Below are 10,444 nucleotides of genomic sequence, written 5' to 3' on the forward strand. Positions count from 1 at the left end.
AAGTAGAATGTCTTTGACTCTAACTGGGGAAAACACACGCCTCAACTTCTGATGAAAATGGGAATTTTGAATATCATTTCTTTCCATCAAGTTTATAAGAAAGTTCTTCCTAAAACAATAAGGTCTCCAGTTTACTTCTACTTACTTTAATACAATACATCTAATACATTGCTTCATAACATATTAAACCCACTGCTGTTCAGTCTATTCTATATGGAGCAGTGTAGAACTACCCCATAGGATTTCCAAGCCTGGAAGTCATTACCAAGTGGACTGCAGCATCTTTCACCTCTGCAGGCAGGTTTTAATTGTTCAACTGTAAATTAGCAGCACAGTACTTTAGCTAGCATGCCACCAGACATCATTTAAATAAGTTAATGTATGTGACTTTTAAAAAAGCTATAACGTTCTAATTTGTGTATGAGTAAGAAGGCATGGGACATTAATATGTGCAGCTAGGAACACAATTCATGTATCTCCAATTTCACCCATGATATTAAGCATTCGAATTGCAATCTAAATAAGAATGTTAACAAGTTAAAACTTTAATCATGTGATCCCACAGCTCGGATACTCCTTTGTAGATGCTGGTTCAAGCCAACTGAACTCCTCAAGGAAAACATTTTCATCAGCTTATCCCATCGGCCTGCAGTCCTCTGGGTGATGGTTCCAGACACAGAGTAGTTGCACAGCAAATGCCCAGTGAACGGCAAGGGCTCTTCTCTTCGGTTAGTAACAAATATCGTTATCTAGGTCAATTTTTATGAGACACTGTGAACATTTTTGTGTCTCTCCTAATAGGACAAAAATAGGTGACAGGATAAATAAATGCCAGGAAAATCATTATTAGACAAAAAGATCAATGCTATGATTTCTTGGCATATTTTCCATTACGTTGATATGTTTCTGAAAGTAGTGGTTTCCTCTCTGGTGCTGTAGTGAATTAAGCTTTGAGTTGCAATCTGCAAAGCTATCTACTTAAACCCGCCAAATGCAGCGAAGGAAAAATATGAGGCTGCCATTACCTGTAAAGATCCACAGGCTCAAAACCCCTCTGAAGCAGCCACACTCTGTCCTAGAGGTTCAGTGTGACTTATGAGCTTCTCTATAGCGGGTTATTTTAAAAATTCTTCCTAAATACTTCTGCTTTAAACACTTTAACCTTACCAAAATGACAGTTTTAACATTTTTGAAATGCTCCACTTGTCTTCCTTTTAAATGTTCTTTGAGATTTGGAAATAAAATCAGTTCTGAGCGAGCAAGACTAGGAGTGTAGAGTTAGACTGGGGTAAAGTTTCTCACAGACAACCCTTGAAACCGCTAAAGCTGGCAAACTCACATGATAGGGGGGATATCCTGCATTGTGTCACCAACATGGCATTACATATTCTTAAAGCTTTCTTTATAATAAATCTTTGTGATCATCCTGTGTTCTTCGAGACAATCTATCAAGATCACCCCTATCAATCTCAAAAAGAGAATTAACATAACTTTCTTAGTTGAACTCGTGTTGATTTCAACGGTGTAGCAGATCCTTCCACCAATTATTTGTAACATTGTGTTGACTTGTATGTGACTGTGATACTTGAAAATAAGCCAAATATATTTAAATGTTATCATACTAATGACTCCTTCATTGCAAACACCTTTTCCCCAAACACTATAAGCACCAACTACACACTTGTATTTTTATGTCAACAGAAAAAATACATGGGAATCTGCTGTTCATCCCTCTGGGGTGGTGATGGTAGGGGTTGTGTGTGTGTGTGTGTGTGTGTGTGTTGGGGGGCAGCTGTACATCAAGTATTGTAGTCACTTCTCCCTTTCTCCCCCTTCTCCCTACCCTCATGGCATCGCTACACCCATTACTGTTCCTGAGGGGGTTATCTGTCCTGGATTCCGTGTGTCAAGAGCTCTTATCTATATCAGTGTGCACACTCCAGTCCAGATGCATCTGTAAAGTATAACTGGGGTCATGATAGGCTGGGGGGGGGAGCATTAAAGAGCTAGAGGAATATTGTGTGTTCCATCAGTGCTAAGCTGCACCCTGTCTGACGCATTCTTTCCTTGTGACCCTTCTGCGATAGAATATCCAACCGTCGACAGATGAACCTTAGGTCTCCACTCTGAACCCCATAATTTGCATCAATATATTTGTTTTGGGTCTTCTGATGCCTGATACCTGATCCAATCGACACCTTGTTATCACACAGGCTGGTGTGCTTGTTCCATGTGCACTTTGTGGCTTCCCGACTAGATGGCTTCTTTGTTAACTTCACGTCTTTAAAACCCCAAATGCTATATCTTCAAACACATGGGTGAAGAGACACAGCAGATAGTGTGAGATATGAAAATAATAGTAATTTATAATTTATCAGGGGCCCACGGGGTGGGGAAGGAAGGGAAAAAGAGGAGCTGATACCAAGGGTTCAAACGAAAGAAAATGTTTTGAAAATGATGATGGCAGCATATGTACAAATGTGTTTGATACAATTGGTGTATGGATTGTTCTAAGAGCTGTAATAACCCCCAAGTAAATGATTTATTAATTAAAAATGCATGGGAATCAGATTGGCTCTATCTACAGGAAGAGAAAAGGAAGAAGCCAGAGCTCGGCCTGGTGCTCACTGCAGACTGATCATCAATTGCTCACGTGCATGACAGAAGAGACGGAAATTTCTCTTAAAATGGAGTTAAAGCAAATGGAAGAAATAATCAGGTAAAATAACTGAAAAGAATATCTCAATGAGCAGCTGAGGAAGATAAATAAAGTTGTATAATGAAATGTCCAAAAAAAGAGTAATACACTCAATATGCTTTCCGGTGAAGAAAACCTGTGAGCTTTGAGTTCTAATACTGAAGGATTCTGTGTTAGTCTGGGTAGACTAGAGAAACAAATTCAGAGACACTCATACATGTATAAGAAAGAGCTTTCTATAGAAGAGCAATTGTATATTAAGAAAGCATCCCGGCCCAGTCCACTCAAAGCCCATAAATCTGATATTGGCCTGTATGTCCAGTACTAGTTTATGAATTTCTCTTCAGACTCATTCAACACATGAAATGACGCTGAATGCAGGAAGATCACAGGCCAGTGAGTGGAAAGTCTTGTGGATCCAGTGGTGGTAGCGGCATCTCAGTGAGGTCAGGAGTCTCCACATGATTGTCTCCAGCTCAGTCCACTAGTGTACTTCCATGTGTCTTGTCAGCTGCAATGTCTCCCCGGGAGAGAGCTGAGCTAGAGAGTGTCTCCTCCCTCCCAGTAGGAATAAAGAACTTCCCAGAATCATTAGGTGAAGGCCATTCCCACACAGAGACCTCATTGGCTAGGACCTGATTGGCAGGCAAACTCCACCCATTCACTTGTAATCCTCTCAAATTGACAACAGATTATATAACAACCACAGATTCTAAGGGCAAAATATCAAGCAAAGCAGAAAGCACTGAAAAAAGATTAAACTAATAACATCACTGTACCAAAAGTAATTGGTCTATATTCCATCTTTTAAAGAGGTAGCATGTGACTAAGAACCAATGGTATTCATTACATAAGCTTAAACTACACTGAAGGCATTAATAAAAATCAAGATTCCTAGATTAATGGCATACTAATGGAAATGATTCAATAGCTGATAAAACACTGAAAGTGCTCATTAATGTATTCAAAGAAATTTGGAAAACAGATATCAGTATAACCGACTGGAAAAAATCCATATATGTGCCCATTTCAAAGCCAGGTGACCCAACAGAATGCAGACATTATTAAACAATATCAATATCACAAACTAGTAAAATGTTGTAGATCTTTCAAAAATGGTTTCATCAGTACATTCATTAACAGAGAACCACCAGCATTTCAAGACAATTTGAGAAGAGGACATAGTAAGAGGGATATAATTGCTTGTGTCATATATCTCTCGACTGAAAGCAAGACAGATCAGAAAATTGTCTCCTTGTGTCTTATTGACTATGCAAAGGTTTTCAACTGCACAGATCATAGGGAATATGGATAATAAAATAGATAATAATGGATATTCCAGAACACGGCATTGCGCTTGCTCGTGGGGGATCTGTACATGGGCCCAGAGGCTGGAGTTCAAACCAAACAAGAGAATACTTCCTTATTTAAAATCAGGAAAGATGTGCTTCAGGATTTCATCTCCTCGCCATCAGCGTTCAATCCGTTTGCTGCCTAATTAATCTGAGAAAGTGGACTCTCGAGGGAGCAACTCGGCATCCAGATTGCAGAAAGACCGTAACAGCCTGCAATATACAAATGACACAACTCTGTTTGCTGAAAGCAAGGAGAACTTGAATCACTTGCTAATGAAATCAAAGAAAAAATACTCTACCAGTATGAAACATGAAAAATGTTGTAAAGATTGACATTTTCAAGGATTTTGTTTTACCTGGACCCAACATCACGTTCATAAAATAGTAGTCAAAAAATTAAAGACATACTGCATTGGTAACTCTATTAAACAAGACATCACTAAAGTGTTGGAGAGCAGAGTTGTCCCTTTGAGAAATACAGTTTGCCTACCCCAAACCAGAATATTTTATGTGTCTCATATGCATGTGAAAATTGACACATAGACTTGCTCGCCGCCAGCTCCTTTGCTCCCCGGACTGTGCCCCTCCCGCCCAGCCATGCTCTCCGTCCTTGCCCGGCCGTGGCCGCTGCTCTCCGCTGCAGCTTCAGCACCTCGGCCCAGAACCATGCTAAAGTAGCCGTGCTGGGCGCTTCTGGAGGAATCGGGCAGCCCCTCTCACGCCTCCTGAAGAACAGCCCCTTGGTGAGCCGCCTGACCCTCTACGATATCGCTCACACCCCTGGAGTAGCCGCCGACCTGAGCCACATCGAGACCAGAAGCCCATGTGAAAGGGTACCTCGGACCCGAGCAGCTGCCCAACTGCTTGAAAGGTTGCGATGTGGTGGTCATCCCAGCGGGAGTCCCAAGAAAGCCAGGCATGACGCGGGACGACCTGTTCAACACCAACGCCACGATCGTGGCCACCCTGGCGGCCGCCTGTGCCCAACATTGCCCCGAAGCCATGATCTGCATCATCGCCAATCCGGTCAACTCCACCATCCCCATCACCGCGGAGGCGTTCAAGAAGCACGGCGTGGACAACCCCAAGAAGATCTTTGGCGTGACCACCCTGGACGTCGTTAGGGCCAACACTTTCGTGGCGGAGCTGAAGGGCTTGGACCTGGCTCGAGTCAACGTCCCCGTCATTGGCGGCCACACCGGCAAGACCATCATCCCCCTGATCTCCCAGTGTACGCCCCAGGTAGACTTCCCCCAAGCCCAGCTGATGGCCCTCACGGGCGCATCCAGGAGGCAGGCACGGAGGTGGTCAAGGCAAAAGCGGGGGCAGGCTCTGCCACCTTGTCCATGGCCTATGCGGGCGCCCGCTTCATCTTCTCCATCGTGGACGCGTTGAACGGCAAGGAGGGTGTCATCGAGTGCTCCTTTGTGAAGTCCCAGGAGACGGACTGCACCTACTTCTCCACGCCGTTGCTGCTGGGGAAAAACGGGCTGGAGAAGAACCTGGGCATCGGCAAGGTGTCCTCGTTCGAGGAGAAGATGATCGCCGACGCCATCCCCGAGCTGAAAGCCTCCATCAAGAAGGGGGAGGAGTTTGTGAAGAACATGAAGTAGACGCTGCCAGAGGAGGCCGCCGGTCCCTTAAGTTATTTGGGCGTCTTGTCACATAAAGTCATTTCAGAGATCTTCGTTGCTTTTCGAACTTGCCCTGACGATGTTTGTTGTAAGAATGTTACCATCCCTTCCAAATCAGAGCATCAATAAAAGCCATCTTTGATTTCTTTTCCAAAGCCCCACAGTACCCATGTGCTGTGCTTCCTACCCGCCGGCGCCGCACGCTTTGCGCCTTTCACTTGCTCCACAAAAAATCCCAGCCAGGTGCTACTTCCATACCAGACCCTGGGGCTGGACATTTCCTTGGTAGCAAGAAGGGCCACCGCGTGTCTTTGGGAGACAGGATGAACTATCCCGAGTGCCCAAGACCTGGTCCCATACAGCCATGTCCTGCCCTCCACTGCTGCGTGTTCTGCCTGAGCAGCCGCTCGGGCTTCCACATCAGAGCTGCCTCGGCCACCCTCTGCTCTCCCTACGCCCCAGTGTTCACCTCTAGGAGGCACACGGTTGGGAAAGTCCCAGACAGGAGGCAGGGGACCAACCCGGCAGCCAGGGGCCAGAGCTGCCCTCGTATAAAAAGATGGCTTCCTCTTACATCAGTGGCAGAAAGGGCATTGTTAGCAGTTCTGGGCCTGGGATAAAACGAGGGAGAAGGGCGAGTTGCCCTCCTGAGGATAGGGAGTCACCTCAGAAACTGGCCTCCATCCGAAGCGGAAGTAGAAGCAGCTCCCTCCCTGCAGGGAAGACGGGCCAGTGAGGCGGAGGTCCGCCAGGCTACGGATGATCTTTGATCACACCCTTTTTAAAAAAAAGTATGTTTATTTAAAATGAAATAAAATATAACATGGTACATGTTCATTATGGAAAAAAAGAAAATTGACACATATATGACCCATATATAAATAAGACCAAAGGAGAATTGATGTATTTGTATTCGAATGTTGCTAAGGAATGCCGAACTTCACAAACACAAGTCAATCTGTGTGGGAAGAAAAAGGGCCAGAATACTCCTGAGCAGCAAGAATGGCAAAACTCCTCACATACAATGGACATGTTATCAGGAGGGACCAATCCCTGGGAAAAGCCATCATGCTTGGTCTAGATCAGTGCTTCTCAGCCTTCCTAATACCGCGACCCTGTCATACAGGCTCCTCATGTTGTGGTGACCCTCCAACCATAAAATTATTTTCGTTGCTACTTCATCAGTGTAATTTTGCTACTGTTATGAATCAGGCGACCTCTGTGAAAGACCCCTAGGGGGTTGAGAACCATTGGTCTAGCTGGTCAGAGAACAGACCCATAACGAGATGGATTGACACAGCAGCTGCAGCAATGAGCTCACACATACAACACTGGAGAACATGGCACAGGACTGAGGAGGGTTTCCTTCTATTGTACACACGGTTGACATGAGTTGGAATTAATCTGATAAGACCTGCAAACAAAACAAGAAGCAGATCCCCATAGCAAACACTGTTTTTATTGAAATTTATTCTTTAAAGGCACACTATCGAGACTAAGCCAAATGTATTATAGAGAGGATGCTTTTGCTCCAATCTATTGATGACAGAGGCGTTCTGAAACATCTTTTGTTTGAAGTGAACTTGTGTACATATAAACTAGAACCCTAGTGTCAATCTTTTTGCATTTATCCTCATATGTTATCCCAAAGCCGCAGCTCTCCAACATTCTAGTACAAGGTCCCTTAACAGTCTGAAAAGATATTAAGAGATTTGTAACAAGCTTTGGTTTAGGTAGATTATAACTATAAATAGTTACCACATCAGAAGTTAAAAGTCTTAAATGTATCTGTCAAATTTTCTTAAAATAGTAAAAACAAACCCAAGACAAATTAACAGCAGAAGTATATTTATAAAAATAATATTTATAAGTATAAATACATTATGTATGCAATGTTAAGCTGATATACATTATACACATGTGTGTATTTAAACAAGAAAATGATATGCAGAAAACCTAGGCTGGCTGCCTCCGGGAGGAGCATAAAAAGTAAAAATACACATTGTAAAAACTAGTTTTAATGTTTAATATCTGGAGGCTGGGTATTACATTGACAAAGGTACATCAAATTATGAATGAGTAAAAAAGAACTGAAGAATGAAGGAGGAGGAAGCTAGGAAAGGAAGAAGGAAGGAAAGAAGAGATGAAGGACACGAAGACCAAAGATGGTAGTACTTTAAGAAACTAGATTATTATTCATTCAATTTGGAACCCTTGACACTAATAAATAAATACATTTTCGGTACAAAAAATAAAATACGATATAAGACCATAACTATATTGTGAATATAGTTATATATGAGTATATATGCATACACATTCACAATTTACATCAAGTCATCTCTGTCTTATGTCTTATATTCAGATAGATGAACAGCAACTGCTGAGTAGATTTTACCATATCTAACAATGCAGTCTTTGAAGTAAAGGGATATGACGCTGTATTTAGTAATGATGAGCTTGGAACACACTAGACAGGGGGATATGACCGAAAGTCTTTCTATGGACTGTGTTTTTTGTGATGCACACATTCATTTTGAAGGTGTAAGAACTGACAAAAAATTCAGTCCCTTAATTGCACCATGGAAAGACCAGAAGAGCACATTGAATGAGGCACTCAGCACCAAATAATGGAGCTATTGTACTGCAGCCATCTTTCCACAGCCAACCATTTGAAGAGGTAGCAGAGGATCAAGAACTATCGTTTTTGAAGGAAATCGAGTTTCTCGGAAGGCACGAGGGGAGAGCAAGACTCCTGGAGTCGACAGAATATTCATGGAAATGATTTAACTAATTGGTGCAGTGCTAGAATGCCTCACTAATCTATGCCAAGAAATTCAGGAGACAGCGGGCAAGCTGATCATATTTGTGACCATCTTGAAGCAATAGGACCCAATAGAATGCAGAATTTATAAGCACTCTCGTTAATATCAAATAGAAGTAATTTTAAAAGATAATTTTAAGAAATGTTTGCAGCCGTGCATCAGCAAAGAGATGCCAGAAATTCCAGAGAACATGGAATCATAAAGACCCTTGCAATTGTCAGATGGCTCTTAGCTGCAAGCAAAGAATACCAATAAAAGAAAGATGTTTCATTGTGTTCGCTGTCCATGCAAAGGTATTTGACTGCATGTATCATAACAAACTCTGGGTGGCCTTTTAAAGAATCGGGCATCCTTGAGTACGTAATTGTGACGATGTAGAACTGTGCAGAGAACCTGAGGAACTCATTCAAACAGGATAAGTGAATAGTGTATTGTGGAAATCAGGAGAGATGTGCATCACAATTGTGTTCTTTCACCATATTTGTTCTGTCCAAGTGCTGGTCAAGAAATCTGAGAAAGTAGAGTACACGAATAGCAGCATCTGAATTGAAGTCAGGCCCACTTACAACCTGAGATATGCAGATGATAAAAGCAGGTTTGCTGAAAGTGAAGAAAATTTGAAACAGTTGCTGAAATATCTCTCTATTAGTGATGAAGATCAAAGATTGAACTATGAATTACAACTCCATGTAAAGAATACCAAAATGCTTACAAATGGATCACTAGACAATGTTAGGGTAAATGAAGAAGAAATTGAAGGTGTCAAATATTTCATTTTACTTGGCTCTATAAATCGTCTCTCCACACTTGCCCAGTCTGTGTACTGAGTAAACAATCAGAACAGCTGGATTATAGGAAGAAGAATGAAAAGGGGGAAAAAGAGGAAGGAGATTGCAGCATCAAGACAGGAGGAAGGCTTTTTAACAACTGTCTCCCTAATGAAGATCAAGGGTCGCTGCCTGTAGGATGATGACAACTCAAGGTAAAGACATGCAAAATCCTCACAATTGGACCAATAGGTATCATCATGATAGAGAAAAGGTTGAAGTTAACAAGGATCTTGTCTTTCTTGGATCAGCAATCAGTGATCAGGGAAGCTGCAGGCAAGAGATGAAAAGATGTGTTGCATTAGATAAGTCTGCTGCATAAGACCACTTTGGTGTATTGGGAAGCTGGATGTTTCTTTGAGGACGACTGTGCACCCCACCCAAGCCATGGTGTTTTCCATGGCCTCCTATGCATGTGAACGTTGGACATTAAATAAGGAAGACTGGAGAGGAAGCAATGCATTTGAATTTGGTGATGGAGAAGGATATTGAAAGTAGCACCAACTACCAAAATGACAAATAAGTCTCTCTTGGAAGAAGTAGAGTCAGAATGCTCCTTAGAGGCCAGGATAGCAAACTTGGTCTTACATGCTTTGGACATATTGTCAGGAGAGACCAGTTCCCGGAGGGGGCCATCATGCTTGGTAAAGTAGAGCAGAAGCCCCAAACGCTCCCAACAAGATGGGCTGACACAGTGGCTGCAGCAAATGGGCTCAGGCATAGGGGCAGTTGCAAGGAAAGCTCGGGACCAGGCAGTATTTCCCTCTATTGTGCCTGTGGTTGATGTGGGTTGGAACTGACTTGATGGCATCTAACAGCAACACTGAAGGCTCGTGGAAGCGGCAGTCAGGAAATCAAAGGGCATATTGTACTAAGCAAATCAGCTGCACAAGATCCGTGTAAAACGTTAAAGAGCAAGGTTGCCGCTTTGAGGACTCAGGTGTGCCTGACTCAAGCCATCGTACTTTCTATGACCTCATATTGGACAATCAGTAAAGAAGGCTACAGAAGAACTGATGGATTTCAATCATGGTGTTGGTGAAAAAAAAATTAAAGTACCTGGCTTGTCAGTAGAGTAATCAAACCTCTCTTGGGAAAAGTGTAG

At 42.7% G+C, this 10,444-nt stretch overlaps 1 pseudogene; it reads left to right on the plus strand.

Moving 5' to 3' along the window:
* Window positions 1–4,650: 4,650 nt before the first annotated feature.
* On the plus strand, window positions 4,651–5,759 carry LOC142440896 (malate dehydrogenase, mitochondrial pseudogene; annotated as a pseudogene).
* Window positions 5,760–10,444: the final 4,685 nt, after the last annotated feature.

Source organism: Tenrec ecaudatus, chromosome 2, assembly GCF_050624435.1.
Source record: "Tenrec ecaudatus isolate mTenEca1 chromosome 2, mTenEca1.hap1, whole genome shotgun sequence".
Classification (NCBI taxonomy): Eukaryota; Metazoa; Chordata; class Mammalia; order Afrosoricida; family Tenrecidae; genus Tenrec; species Tenrec ecaudatus.